The sequence below is a fragment of the Engystomops pustulosus genome, chromosome 1 (assembly GCF_040894005.1).
Source record: "Engystomops pustulosus chromosome 1, aEngPut4.maternal, whole genome shotgun sequence".
NCBI classification, from domain to species: Eukaryota; Metazoa; Chordata; class Amphibia; order Anura; family Leptodactylidae; genus Engystomops; species Engystomops pustulosus.
The window spans coordinates 60719828-60733866 of record NC_092411.1 but is presented as its reverse complement, the minus strand read 5'-3'; the positions used below and the strand labels follow the sequence as shown (position 1 = coordinate 60733866).

Genomic DNA, 14039 nt, shown 5'->3' with positions numbered 1-14039 from the left:
TTCAGGGCTCAATCTCAGCTGCAAATGCTCTCTGTTGGACAAATGTATCCAAATCATTTGCTTTACATAATAAGTATGAACATGATTCCTATGAAATGTGTCATCAATACATACTCCTCATAGCATCCCCTTTATTGCAGTAATGTTACATAAAACAGAGCTAATGTTTGTCTTGTCTCCATTGATCTCCCTTTATGTTATGGTAACTGAAATGTATAAGAACAATCACTTAAAAGCCTTGCTCACAGTTGGCTTGAAACGTATAAAGGGATTCTCTAAATCAATGGAAAGCCAGGCAATTCAAAGATTGCAGGTGTCTTTGAAGAATGATAGATGACAGCCAAAGCCTCTCCAAATCTAAAGAGCTTTTTCTCTAGTTCAGCTGCATCTTCTTCTATAGCAGAACAACTGACAAAGGATTTCACCATGATTTTATATTCCTAATAATACCTCACTATTACTGTCAGCCGTGTGCTGAAATGTCTTCACTGTACCTATACAGAGTCTATAGAATGTATAGAAAATGCCTTGGTAGGAAGAGTATTTGATGCAAATACACATCCCTTACTCATCTTGGTAACTGGCTCAGTGTTTTCCATAGGGCATTTTAATTACTATGATTTGATAAAAGTTGCTCTTTCACATCCTCCAAGAAATTCTTAATTAAATGATGTGCTTGTAAACGTTATCACTAGTTGTTAATAGGCAGTATGTATTTCCGCAGTATATTGTTTTGTAATAAATTATTGCTATAAAACATATTACTAACATTTCCCTGGACTGCAGTAGACACTTCAGTTACATCACAAACAAAACACAGCAGTATTACAATACAAAATATAGAAAACCGCATCGTAGCATAGGAGATAAGTTGAAAAAAACTGTCTGTCCATTAGTTTCAACCTGTAAATCCTACAGTGTTGATCCAGAGGAAGGCAAAAAAAAATCCTAAAAGGCCGATGCCAAACGGCCCATAGTAATTAGAAATTATTTTCTCAACCCTAATATGGCAGGTTTGTTCCTGTAATCTTTAATATGTTTGCTCTTCAGAAAGGTGTCGAGATCCCTCTTGAACATGTACAAATTAGAAGTCATTACACCATATTATGGCAGAGATTTCACAGCATATTCAGGCTCGGACTGGCCCAGAGGTGAACAGGTGGATCCAACGGTGAGCCCCTAAGATAGGTGGGCCCTCATGTTCTGCATAAGCAGAGCTGGACAAGGTACCCTCTTTGTAATTTATACATATATTTAGCATAGAGCATCTCAACCACCCTGTGTACTTATATGATTATATTAACAGATTATGTAACAAACTTATAGGCCCCAAGTGCAAATATTACTGGTGGGCCCAATTTATCCCAGGCCGACACTGAACGTATTTACACCTTCTTTCTGCACAGAGCACGCCTATAAAACTTCCCATATACCTCAGTTATCTAGCACTGGACCATACATGCTCAAAAACACACTGCCCCTATAGTCATGGGCACTGGCATGTAGTCAAATGGAAAATAAGAACAAACTTGATATATTGTGATGCACAGTATTTTGTTATCTGGTTTTAATGAATCAAAACAAAAATTGACGACACATTCCCTTTAAAAAAAAAATCCAGTACAGGTGCAGCCTGGCAAATAGTGTCATGACCTACATACCTACAATGTTGTCTTCATTACCATCTGAACAGAATAGAGGGATTGAAGATTGAGCATTGTGTACAGTAATTCTGCAAGTACTTCAATCATCATTATTATGTGTTCGACAAGTCAAGATTGCTGGTCCCCCGGACTTCTTGGGTCCTGTAAGAGTCACTACAGTCTTATTTACCCCTATACTCCTAATTCCCTGATGGCTGAATTTTAGGTGTGCATTCACATTCAACAGTTAAATATCACTATTGTTTCCTATGACTATTATGTCATATTTTTTTGTATATGTTTCCCATGATTTGTAAAGCACTGCTAAATATGATTGCACTATATAAATATAAATTATTATTTTACCATTTAACTCACCCTACTATCTTATGTGAATAGAGATGCAGCAGGAAAGAGTGATCAGATAGATTGTTCTTCAATACCAAATGTTACTATTTCCAAGGAAGATAAACCAGTAGATTTCCCTACTGATAACACATCCATGCCCAGTCATACTGTATAGTGGAGTTGAACAAATATTTGGGCTACAGGTTTTATAGATGTCTTGGCACGTTTACTTGTTGGTTCATGAAGGGAAGTTAATTTATGTAGGTTCAATAACTTAAAAAAAAATAATAACTGAAGGAAACATTAACTTCAATGCCCTAAGCCCATATCTAAAGGCCAATACAAACTGGTTTATCCTCCTCATTACCCACCACTAGAGATGAATAGACCCAACGTTTGTGTTTGGGGTTCGGCCCTGCGTGATCCAAACATATTGCCAGAATGGCAGCTGAATAGCCAATTCGACAAATTGACGCCCCTAGCTTCCAGCCACGATTATGATTGATAAAGAAAAGAGGGTTCAATGACTCACCCCTATCCCAATTCGTGCCCTGGAGTACGTCCAGACCCCGATGTCAGCACAACTGCAGAAAAGAATCTAGTTCACCCCGGCACCAAAAAATCTTCAATTTCAATTTCTTTGTTTTCTCGAAATCCAATGTTATATTAAAAAGTCAGCAACCAATAAAGCACCATGACTAAGGGTGTATGCTACACTCGAAACATGTAGGCCTGCATCCTACAAAAAATACACAGTGATGTTTTATTGGATACTGACTTTTATTATGTAACATTGGATTTAGAGAAAATAAAGAAATTGAAATTGAAGATTTTTTGGTGCCGGAGTGAACTATATTCTTTTGTGCAGTATGACTATGATTGGCCAGGAGGAAACATTTGGCCAATCATAGTCATGAACAGTTGCTAGGGGCGTCAAACAGTTGCTAGGGGCATCAATTTGCCGGATTGTCTGTGCGGTCAACGAACCCCAAAAGCAAACGGCCTGTCTGCTTATCTCTACCCACCACAAAAAAAGTTGCAAATAATTCTTCCTAAAAATGTACCACAATAAAAAAGTAAAATGCATCTTCAACCCACTGGGGCAGATTTACTTACCCGGTCCATTCGCGATCCAGCGGCGCGTTTTCTGGGGTGGATTCGGGTCCGGCCGGGATTCATTAAGGCAGTTCCTCCGACGTCCACCAGGTGGCGCTGCTGCGCTGAAGAGCATCGGAATGCACTCAAGTTCACCGGCCTATTCCTAGTGAAGGTAAGTGCAAGCTCCGCAACACTTTTTTTTTTTAATCCGTCGGGTTTTCGTTCGGCCACGCCCCCCGATTTCCGTCACGTGCATGCCAGCGCCGATGCGCCACAACCCGATCGCGTGCATCAAAATCCCGAGGCAATTCAGGGGAAATCGGCGTAAATCAGAAATATTCGGGTAACACGTCAGGAAAACGTGAATCGGGCCCTTAGTAAATGACCCCCATTGTGTTACATTTCTGGAACAACCACTTACATTGGCACTAACCTACTCATATTTTACTGTGCCGCATTTGTTCCCTGTCAATAGAGGGGTCATATTAGTCACACACTGAAGTGTTTACTTGAAAGTCCCAATCTCTACTTAATATGTATAACACAGCAGACTAAAACAGTTGCCATTTGCAAACTATGTCTGAGAAAAACAGAAAAGATTAAACGATCAGATTTCTCTTTATTTCCTAACAAGCTGCACAACAGCTGCCTCTTCTGGACAGCAGCAACTGTTACTTACACGTACAACAAACTTTCTGTTTTCTGAAAGGGTTTTCATAGGTCAACTGCATGTGCTATGGATTAATCCAGTAGCAAAGGGCTATTGTGTACCAGAACATATCACTAGAGTCTTGGATCTGGCAGAAGATATTGCTGCTTGTCAAACAACAGCAATCCATTTCTAGTCATTTTAATATGGATGCAGCAGGATCTGTCATATTACTTTTGTGGGCAGCCTAGTATATGATCAGTAATCTAATATATAAAGCTGAGTGTATGTGTGTGTGTATGTATGTCCCCTAAAGGAAACTGCAATGTTGCATTTACAATCACCAAATTTTGCACAGTCGCTTTCTGTGACTCAGGGATCGTCAAAATTTCCACCCCCGCTTTCCATAATACACTTATTTAGAACCATATACTGGACCCATTGGGGATTATTTACTAAGGGTCCCGTGGCCACATTTTCGTCGGTTTTCCCGTCTTTTTTGGTATCGCACCGGAGATTGTGTCACACTGGATTGATTTGTGTTGCAGACGCGCCAGCTTTCATGCGTCACAAATTGGGTGACGGGCAGACGGACAATCCGACGGATTCGGATTATGGATTTAACATTTAAATTTGTGTCGCAAGCTATGCACTTACATGCAACAGGAAGAAGAAGGTGAACTCCGGCTGACCTGATTGGGAAAGCGACACATTCAGGAGATCAGGCGCACAACCTTCTTGAATTACAGCAGAGTTCATCCTCGTCAGACAGTCCGGATCGGCGATCGTTCAGGGACTGGGTAAGTAAATGTGCTCCTGCTGCTGTGGCAGTTAGAAGCTGAGCCGTGATTGGTTAACATTTTACCACAGGTCATTAATATGAGCTCTGAGCTTTGATTGGTTACTATAGGCAATGAACATAAGACAATTAATGTGTGAGGTAAGATGGATAGGGATAGAGAGACAGGCAGGGAGAGTGAGTCAGTGAGTGAGAGACAGTTAGGCAGGGAGAGTGAGAGAGACAAGCAGGGAGAATTAGAGAAAGGCAGGAAAGTGAATGAGTGATAGAGAGACAGTCAGGGAGAGTGAGTGACAGAGAGACAGGCAGGAAGAGTGAGTGACAAAGACACAGGCAGGGAGAGTGAGAGACAGAGTGGTAGAGTGAGTGAATGACGAAGAGACAGGAATGGAGAGTGAGTGACAGAGACAGGGAGAGAGAGTAAGAAACAGAGAGGCAGGCAGGGAGAGTGAGAGACAGGCAGGTAGAGTGAGCGAGAGACAGAGAGACAGGAAGGGAGAGTGAGAGTCTCTCTATCACTCTCTATCACTCACTCACTTTCCCTGCCTGTCTCTCTGTCATACACTCACCTGCCTCTCTCTCTGTCACTCACTCTCCTGTCAGAGAGACAGGCAGGGAAAGTGAGTGAGTGTTAGAGAAACAGGCAGCAAGAGTGAGGAAGTAACATAGAGACAGGCAGGGAGAGTGAGTGACAGAGAGACAGACAGGAGAGTGAGTGACAGAGAGACAGGCAGGGAGAGTGAGGGAGTAACATACAGACAGGCAGGGAGAGTGTGTGACCGAGAGACAGGCAGGGAGAGTGAGGGAGTAACATAGAGACAGGCAGGGAGAGTGAGTGACAGAGACACAGACAGGAGAATGAGTGACAGAGAGACAGGCAGGGAGAGTGAGGGAGTAACATAGAGACAGGCAGGGAGAGTGAGTGACAGAGAACCAGACAAGAAATTGAGTGAGTGACAGAGAGACAGGAAGAGTGAGACAGAGAGAATGAGTGAGAGACAGGCAGGGAGAGTGAGTGAGTAAGAGACACTGACACAGGCAGGGAGAGTGACAGACAGGCAGAGAGAGTGAGACACCTCAGAGAGTGAGTAAGAGACACCGACACAGGCAGGGAGAGTGACAGACAGGCAGGGAGAGTGAGACACCACAGAGAGACAGGAAGAGAGAGTGAGAGACAGAAAAGGAGAGTGTGTGAGAGACAGGCAAGGAGAGTGAGTGAGAGGCAGTGAGGGAGAGATAGATAAAAAAATATTTTTTTTGATTAACTATTCTATTTTGTTATAGCTAAAAGCAGTAATTACGTTATGTAACTGAAGTTAGCAGTTACGGGAGTCTCTATTCATTCTACTCAGGGCTGATATGATTGGAGCGGTGTTACTCTCTTGATTGTGGGTTCTAAATGACTACATCTCCAGCAATCATACAATGTGAATAGGTGACTGAGGGGTTTTCCTATACCAAGATTAAATCACCCTTCAAATATGTGGGTCACATGGGTAAATTGTGACAAATCTTATATTATATCCACTTTGTTAAGGGGCGGCACGGTGGCTTAGTGGTTAGCATTATAACCTTTCAGCACTGCGGACCTGGGTACATGTCCTAGGGTCAACATCTGTAAAGAGATTGCATGTTCTCTCCTTGTTTGTGTGAGTTTCCTCCAGGTCCTCCAGTTTCCTCCCACACTCCAAAAACATATTGGTAGGTTGATTAGATTGGGAGCCCCATTGGGGACAGGGACCGATTTGGCAAGCTCTGTGCAACGCTGTGTAATCTGTAGGTGCTATATAAATAAACAAATTTTTATTATTATAATTATTATTATTTGTTCATGTGACATAGCTACCAAATATAAACTTACAGAAATAAAAGTGTGTTGACCAAAGAGTACTGTGATTTACACTGATCACATGGGAAATTAGAAGACATGAGCCAAATGTGTCAGTAAATCATAATTCTATGGCAAAATGCATTGGAAACATACTAGAATTTACATCCTCTACTATAAATTCTAGGGTTCGGTACAACAGACAGCAGATACTGTGAAAAAGTACAGCAGTGTACCATATTGTATATTCATAAACGTTAGATTTGTTGTATCACGAGTGTCATGAGTGACAGTGATATAGAAGAAGTAGAAAGGGACTGTTCTCTGACACCAAAACAGAGGAACAATACATTTGCACTATAATATATTTGCACTGACCTATAAACTACAACACCATAGAAGAACGAAGCTCACATGGGCACTATAACCAGTCAGCCATTAATGATGCTTCTATTGTATGACTGTCACTTAAATGCTACTACACATGTTTTGTCAGCCGACAGAGACTTGGTTGCATTGAGTGATTTTAGAAGTCAGTTCAAGATTTTCATAGCATGTTTATATAGCTACATTACATATGCATATATGTCTTATTGTCTGTAGTAATCTCTCGATATAGGGGCTTATTATCTTTTCCAGATTCATAATATGTCAAACATCTAATAGCCATCTGAAAGGAACCATGGATTCCTTAAAGGGAGTCTACCATCAGTTCTGACCATACACAGCTGTGTACAACATCTTTGTGATTGTTGTAGGTAGCAGCAGGATTGTGAAAAATGGGATCAGACCTTAGCAGGACTTTGACTAAACTGCCCCCCCCCACCCCCTTTAAATTGTAAGTTTGCAGGGTATGGCTTCTGTCCAGGAGCCTAGATATTAAATCAGAAGGGAAGTTTCTTCCTGGTGTATGTGAGTGCAGGATCTTGCGACCGAAATCCTTTTTTAAATTCCGCGGTTTGTCCGAATCCCACCTCCCGATTTCTGACGTGTGCAAGCCGGTGTGCCAAAATCCGGTCGCGTGCGCCAAAATCCCGGGGCAATTCGGCGCAAAACGGAAATCATCATAAAAACCCGATGAAAATGCGTCTGACAGACCCTTAGTAAATGAGCCCCAATGTCTTTCCTATTCCTGCAAAAGTCAGCAAAGTGAGATTTACTGTAGGTCACGTGACGCTTCTCTCATCAGGAACACGGATACATTATGTCGAGAAAGCCGTGTGTTTAGTAGAAATGCTGATTTAACAGGTATCTTCTTCAAAGTGACCTCTGACAAAGCAGCTTTAAGCGGGCTGAAATGGTGTCCATGCACGGCTGCCTCTAGATGTCATGCTCTCATAGCTTCAATTGTACAAGGCAGCGCACGCAGAATCTCCTTGGAAATCAAGACTCATTTACTGGTAAAGTGATCCGGGTGGAGGAAGTATAATAGACTGTCCTATTATGAAGTTCTATGTATTTGGTAAAATTACATTCTTTTCCAATTACATGCTAAGTGATTCCCATGACTCTTCTGCAACCATATTCCCAGTGTGAGTTTTTGTCTAAATCAAGAAGTGATTTCTAGGAAAAATTTCATTTGCATTAGAAAATGTAGTTTTTTGTGAATCTGTGTCTCATCTACCTGGAGCCCAGTGAATGTGACAAGACGCCAATAGGTAAACTGGAACTAGGCGTTTTGACTGCCATTTCTATTATGAAATGTACTTTCGCAAAAATTCACCAAAGTTGGAAACCACATAACAAATGTAGAAATAAGAGAAAGACATCTGACAGGTGGATACCTGAGATTGCCTCTTCTGGGCGTAGAATAATCATTCATTCTCTGCTTTATATGAATGAGGAATAATCACTCTTCTATGATATTGCTCTCTGATGCCTGTGGCTCTTATTTAACATTCTCATCATCAGTTTATCTGCGGTATGTTAGATAAAATCATTATGTGCATCAAATCATGTTTCATATTGAAAAACTAATTTACGTGATCAATGATCAGAAACATCATGGTGCGCTTTTAAATGTTTATACTGAGCTCAATTTATTTCCTCAGTGGCTCCATAAAAGTGTTGATTTCATTCTGTATGATCTGCAATACTAAAACTAATATAATAAATGCAAAATTGATGTTCCCCTCCTGATGCTGATGGTTTCCTATATCTAAGATGTGTTTGTAATTTATAGCCAGGCAGTCTATCCTATTCTTCATAATAACAAGGGAATATTAACCAGGTTCTTCATCTCTGTGTGATATTTATCAAGCATAAATGAAACACAGGATGGAAAGATGTTGCAAAGTATACATGTTTCATGTAGAAAGATGTATAAACTCAGCAGAGGTCATAATAGCCTATGGGGGACAGATGCAAAGTATAGCAACCATCCCCCGCCCTAAGCTGAGCATATGCTTTAGAAGGTCCCCAATGATTTAATTATCCATATAAGGGCAGTTACATCACTGTGGAACCACCATAAACACGCTTCCAGTGGGGAGGTGGATATGTCCCACAATATGAGCATACAGTGGGATACATCATAGCCCTTTGTTGTAAGGGAATGCTATGAATCCACCCAACATACTCTTACAACAAAGGACAATAACAGGATGTGAATGTAGCCTATGTTTATTAGAAGTTACAAGTTATTCAATGTCTCATCACTCTAGGTCTGTTCACTGTCACCCATCTATCCTATATACTGAAAATAGGGATAATGTGTATATGTTGTAATCCGCCTTTGTGATGGAAGGTAAAGAAGAAATCTGTAAATGCCACATATTGTTTTTGACTACCTAGACTCTTACCCATACCAAGTACCCAGGAGCATAACTAGTAGAGGCTGGGCCCCATACTCCAGACTTCTGATTGGGCCCCCCTACTACCTCAGAATATATATATTTTTGTATATTGACGCATTTATACACTTATACACAAACTTATACACAGACTTATATACACATTTGTACACTTACACAGATCTGTCCAAGTAGCTGCTGTCTGCATTGGGGAAGTAAATGGCAGGAATTAGTGCTGTCGTTCTGCTGCACCCTCCATTCCCCTTTCATTTCCTACAAGAGCTGCCGATTTATGCTGTGTACTGTGGAAGATGTGCTGTGTTACATACATATAATACTGTACAAAGTGCAGCATAATATGTATATAATAGTGCTCCATTCTTTAGTGTGTCAGGTCTGATGCCGGGGCCCCCTGATACTGTGGGCCCCATAGCAGCTGCTATGGCTGCTACCGCTGTTATTACGCCCCTGTAAGCACCTCAGTGAACTTACAGCTTCTCCATTAATTTCCCATCTGATGAATTGGTAATGTTTGTGTCCTGAACTGCTCAGTCTTGTTCACTTGAGTAGAAATGAGCCGCAGTACCAAGCACAGCCACTGCAAATTGTACAAAGATGTGGCTGTTAAACAATGAAGGGGGCTCATGGTATGCGTGCCAGTAGTCCAACCCCAAACTAATCTGATATTAATGACCTATCCTAAAGATAGGCTTTCAATATCAGAGACCTTTGTAACCCCCTTAAATCACATTGTTAGCTAAAGCACAGCATAATCAGATTACAAAATAACAAAACTGGATGTAACAATCTCATGATCAGCTTCCTGTTAACTCTGGATTAACCTTTTCAGCTAGGAGGATCAAAGAAGAAAGCGTTCCCTTCTAGTGCATATTATTGCTACCAAAACCTACTCAGAACAGGAATAAATGTTCTTCTACCATCCACATTGTATCTTGGTTGCTAAAATTGTAATCCTGTGTAAATGGAATCTGGAACACATATCCGAATGAGATAAGAAAGGCCAGGCATTTCTAAGCACAGGGAACTAGAAACGTTAAATATCCAACTATGTTAATTGCCGAAGATATCCCTAACCTATAAATCAAACGTTATCATGTGCCATATACTGTGCATCCTAAAAATCAGTCTATAGAATGAGATTTATGTCAGACCCCAAATTGTGCACATTATGTGACGGTTCAAAGACATCAGAGTAAGCAAATATAGCCACAAATTGCTCCTCCCTAACATCTGCAAATTACTTACAGCAGTTATGTGAAAGGCATCAAATAAATAGATCCCAATGGAAAAGAAGATCTACTAAAAGATCATGTGTAGTGTTGATGTCATTCTGCATCTTAACACATCTAAATGGAAGAAATTGGTTAACCCTTTTCAACCATTTGCCTTATGCCTGTGCCCCCACCCCAAACCAAGTGGCAAAGATAGAAATAAATAGAATGTCACATGGAAGAAGATATGAGAAATTATTATTAAGTAGTTATAGAGAACTGCAGGCAGTGTGTTATAGAACAGGAGGAGATGAGTTGTTATGTAGGGCTGTGGAAAAAGATTCTGTATAACTTGTCAGTTGTCCATATATCCAATTCAAAGAAGCTTTATGGGCGGAACCAACTGCAAATTAGCATTGTCAAAACATTAAGGGGATTGTTGGAGAGGTGTTAAGGGATCGGGACAGGGAGTGGGGCAAGGGGTTATACCCTACCACTGGTCATTTTGAAAAGTCAGGGAGTCGGTCAGTGATCAGTGATTAACATATATCTCTCACAGTCATAGAGGAGAAGCTGTCAATCACTGATAGGACAGCAGAAATATAAATAGACAAATTAAGGTTCCTTGCATATGAACTTGTGGTTTCCTTGGGCCATAAAAAAGGGCCAGTGGTCCGTTGTTTGCGACCTGCGTGTCATCGGCACATCAGATCCACTCACAAACTGATGACTTGAGCAGAGACTGTTCGAGGCACAAGGAAGAAAAGGACCTGCTCTATAATTTGAGTTTCTGTTGGCTCATGCACGGGGTCATGGAACTACTGCGGGGTGCATGAGCCTGTAGAAAGACATTGGGATGCAGCTAGCACTCATACCATTATACATTCATTTGCAGAAGGTCTGATCCTGAATCTGTCCCCACAAAAACAATATATGAATAAGTTAAGCTTCTCCTGCTCTATAACATGCTACCTGCAGATCGCACTACTGGGACACGTTCCCCCTTATACATGATTACCATAGGTCCTGCTTCTCTTTTCCTTGCTTTAAGAAGCTACGTACCATTAATGCAGTATTACATAAATCATATTTCTCTAAAAATAGGTAGAGAATACCCAAGTGGTTCTGGCATAGTACCAGTATGACATCTAAATGGGACAACCCCATTTAGTATTTAAGATGCTTATAAATACTGTAAAAAGAATGGAAACATTAATGGGAAGTCTTTGATTAAAGATGGACATTGTTTGGATAATATAGAGATTATCTCATCATCATGTAAACAAGTATTTTCTTTAAGACCCTCAGATTCATGGTACCGCAAGTAAAATAAAGGCCTAAATCTGTGCCATGTATTTGAGATATAAAGAAAGCTGGGATAACATTAGAGATAAACTAAGGAGTATTTTTTTTTTTTTACGTTATTAATTTATCCTTAGGTTTAAAAAACTTCACTTCAACCAATAGATATTTTAACTTTTTGGTAAAAGTCACTCTTTTTGTCCAGAATTGAGTTTTAAAGAACTGGAAAATATAATAAAAGAATTTGTCATTTGTAATTGTAATAGGTCAGTAGTTGGAGATCAGTGGGGATCTAGTAAGTGTTTCCTACCTGGTGTATGGAGGCAGGAGTAGAAGGCTCTGCTTACTGTGTGGTGGTCTCGTTTTTTTGGTCAAATTATCTCCAATTCAATTAAAGGAAATCTACCACCAGGATGAAAGACTGTATGCAAATGAGCCTGAGGGGCTCCATTAACACCTATGGTGCCTGGAGTCCCTCAGGCTCATTTGAATACAGTCCTGATTTGGTGGTAGGCTCCCTTTAATAGGAGACAAGTTGCAATAACACATCATGGCCATGGCACAGTGTATGGCGCCATCTGCTTCTGACTCCATGCAGAAAACAGCTGACTGGTGTGGGGCCTGGTTGTTGGAGCTCCTCCAACTTCCAAATGGAGAGCTGTCCAAAGCATAGACCTTTAGTTTTGCGTTCCAGACATCCCCCTTTGGGCTATTGAGACACATCAAATTCGAATTTGCTATTGAGGCACAATCTATCTCTGGTAAATTGCCCCCTCCCCGCTAGTCAGGATAGAAAGCAAAACGATCTGTAACAAATGGAAAAAAAAAATATATGTATATATTGCTTTCTTACGTAAAATATAATATTCGCTGGCCTTATTTGTAGTAATAAATTTCCATAACTGATCCTGATTCAGTTCTGCACATGAAATATGCTCTTCATTTACTACCCACCAGCCATTCACCATTATTCTAATTGGAAAACTAGAGAGGCCTAATGTGTTTTACACCTGCTTCCACACAGTGGGTGTCTCTAATTCACTTTCCATGCCTTGCTCAAGATACTTCTTGTTTTTGCCAAAAAAAAGTGTTTCCACCTCTTACTGGCCAGGCAGTGGGCTGTGGCTGGAGCGCTGCGCTACTGTGACGGACTCTACAGCTGTCCTCCAGCAGGTGTAAACACAAACAACGTCACTGTATCTCTCATATACACTATCATATACTGGACTACAGAACCACAAGTCACAACTTGTATCCTACAAAAGCCTCAAATATTCCAAAAATACAAAAAAATGTCCTGTAAAGTTGTAGTGACGCTTCAGAACAATCAGTTACATCTGTCTGCTCCAGGAGTTTGCTTACTTGAAGGCATCTGTCTACCTTAGATTTTATATATACAAAAAAACATCTGAGCATTTCACACTGATATCCATGGGAACAGCCGCCAGGTAGATATTATTAGGGTAAACAATGTTTATCCTATTGTGTGTAGAGCTTGAGAAAAGATTTCAATCAAAACATACGCTCAATCTCCAGAAGTAGAAGGGTTGGGATACAAAATTGCCACATTCTACATTGTTTAGAAAAAAAATGTTACAATTTTGTTAATAAAGGGCTGTTGTTGACTATCATCACTGCATACAAAGGGATGTGTAAATTATACTCCAGCGTATAGCTATGTAAGATTTATAGTAGGCGGTAGGATCATTTATCACTTTTCCAGCAATCAATGCATCACATTAACTGAAGATAGACGTCAGCACAAGCGAGGCTACTCCATATACCATGACTGCTTCATTTATATACATAGTGAACATCAGGAATATCCATAAGTTAACATTTTCTATGAAAAAGTTATACACTGTTAATATACAGACAAACTGAAAGTGTACATAATCATCATTTACCATACCGTAAGAACAAAATGGACCAAAAACAAACTATATAATGATGATTAAAGTATTGTGCAAATACCCTAATAGTGAGTAGATTGAGACCCTTGTAAAGTGTAAAAAGTTATCACAGAGCGTTTGAAACAAGTACATAGTCATTACATAAGCCAAAAAACTTGCAGACTTTACTTACCTCACTTATTCACTTTGATTATGGTCCCCAAAGCTCTGGATCATGAAGATCCCCTTGTAACTTTCTGTATTTTCATGAACTTTTCCACCATAGGAACAAAATAAGTAGAAGCAGAGTTAATTTGCAGTCCCAAGATGTGTGCTGAGCACAGGAAGGCTCCTGCTGGTCCTGAGATGTGATGATCTGTGTACTGGGAAGCAGCCTCCAGACCTCAGAGCTCAGTGTCTGTTGTCACTGTTCTTCACAGTCCCATTCAGAGAGGC

The 14039-nt window shown here is 40.5% G+C and overlaps 1 protein-coding gene across 2 annotated transcripts in view; it reads right to left on the bottom strand.

Annotated features, from left to right (window-relative positions):
* MEGF10 (multiple EGF like domains 10) overlaps window positions 1–14039 on the bottom strand; it is a 73632-nt gene extending 59593 nt beyond the window's left edge. The window contains exon 1 of one of the 2 annotated variants that reach the window (XM_072141654.1): window positions 13777–14039. The gene's annotated coding sequence lies outside the window, so the exon portion shown is untranslated. The remainder of the gene's footprint in view (window positions 1–13776) is intronic. The other variant, XM_072141643.1, reaches the window with a different exon arrangement.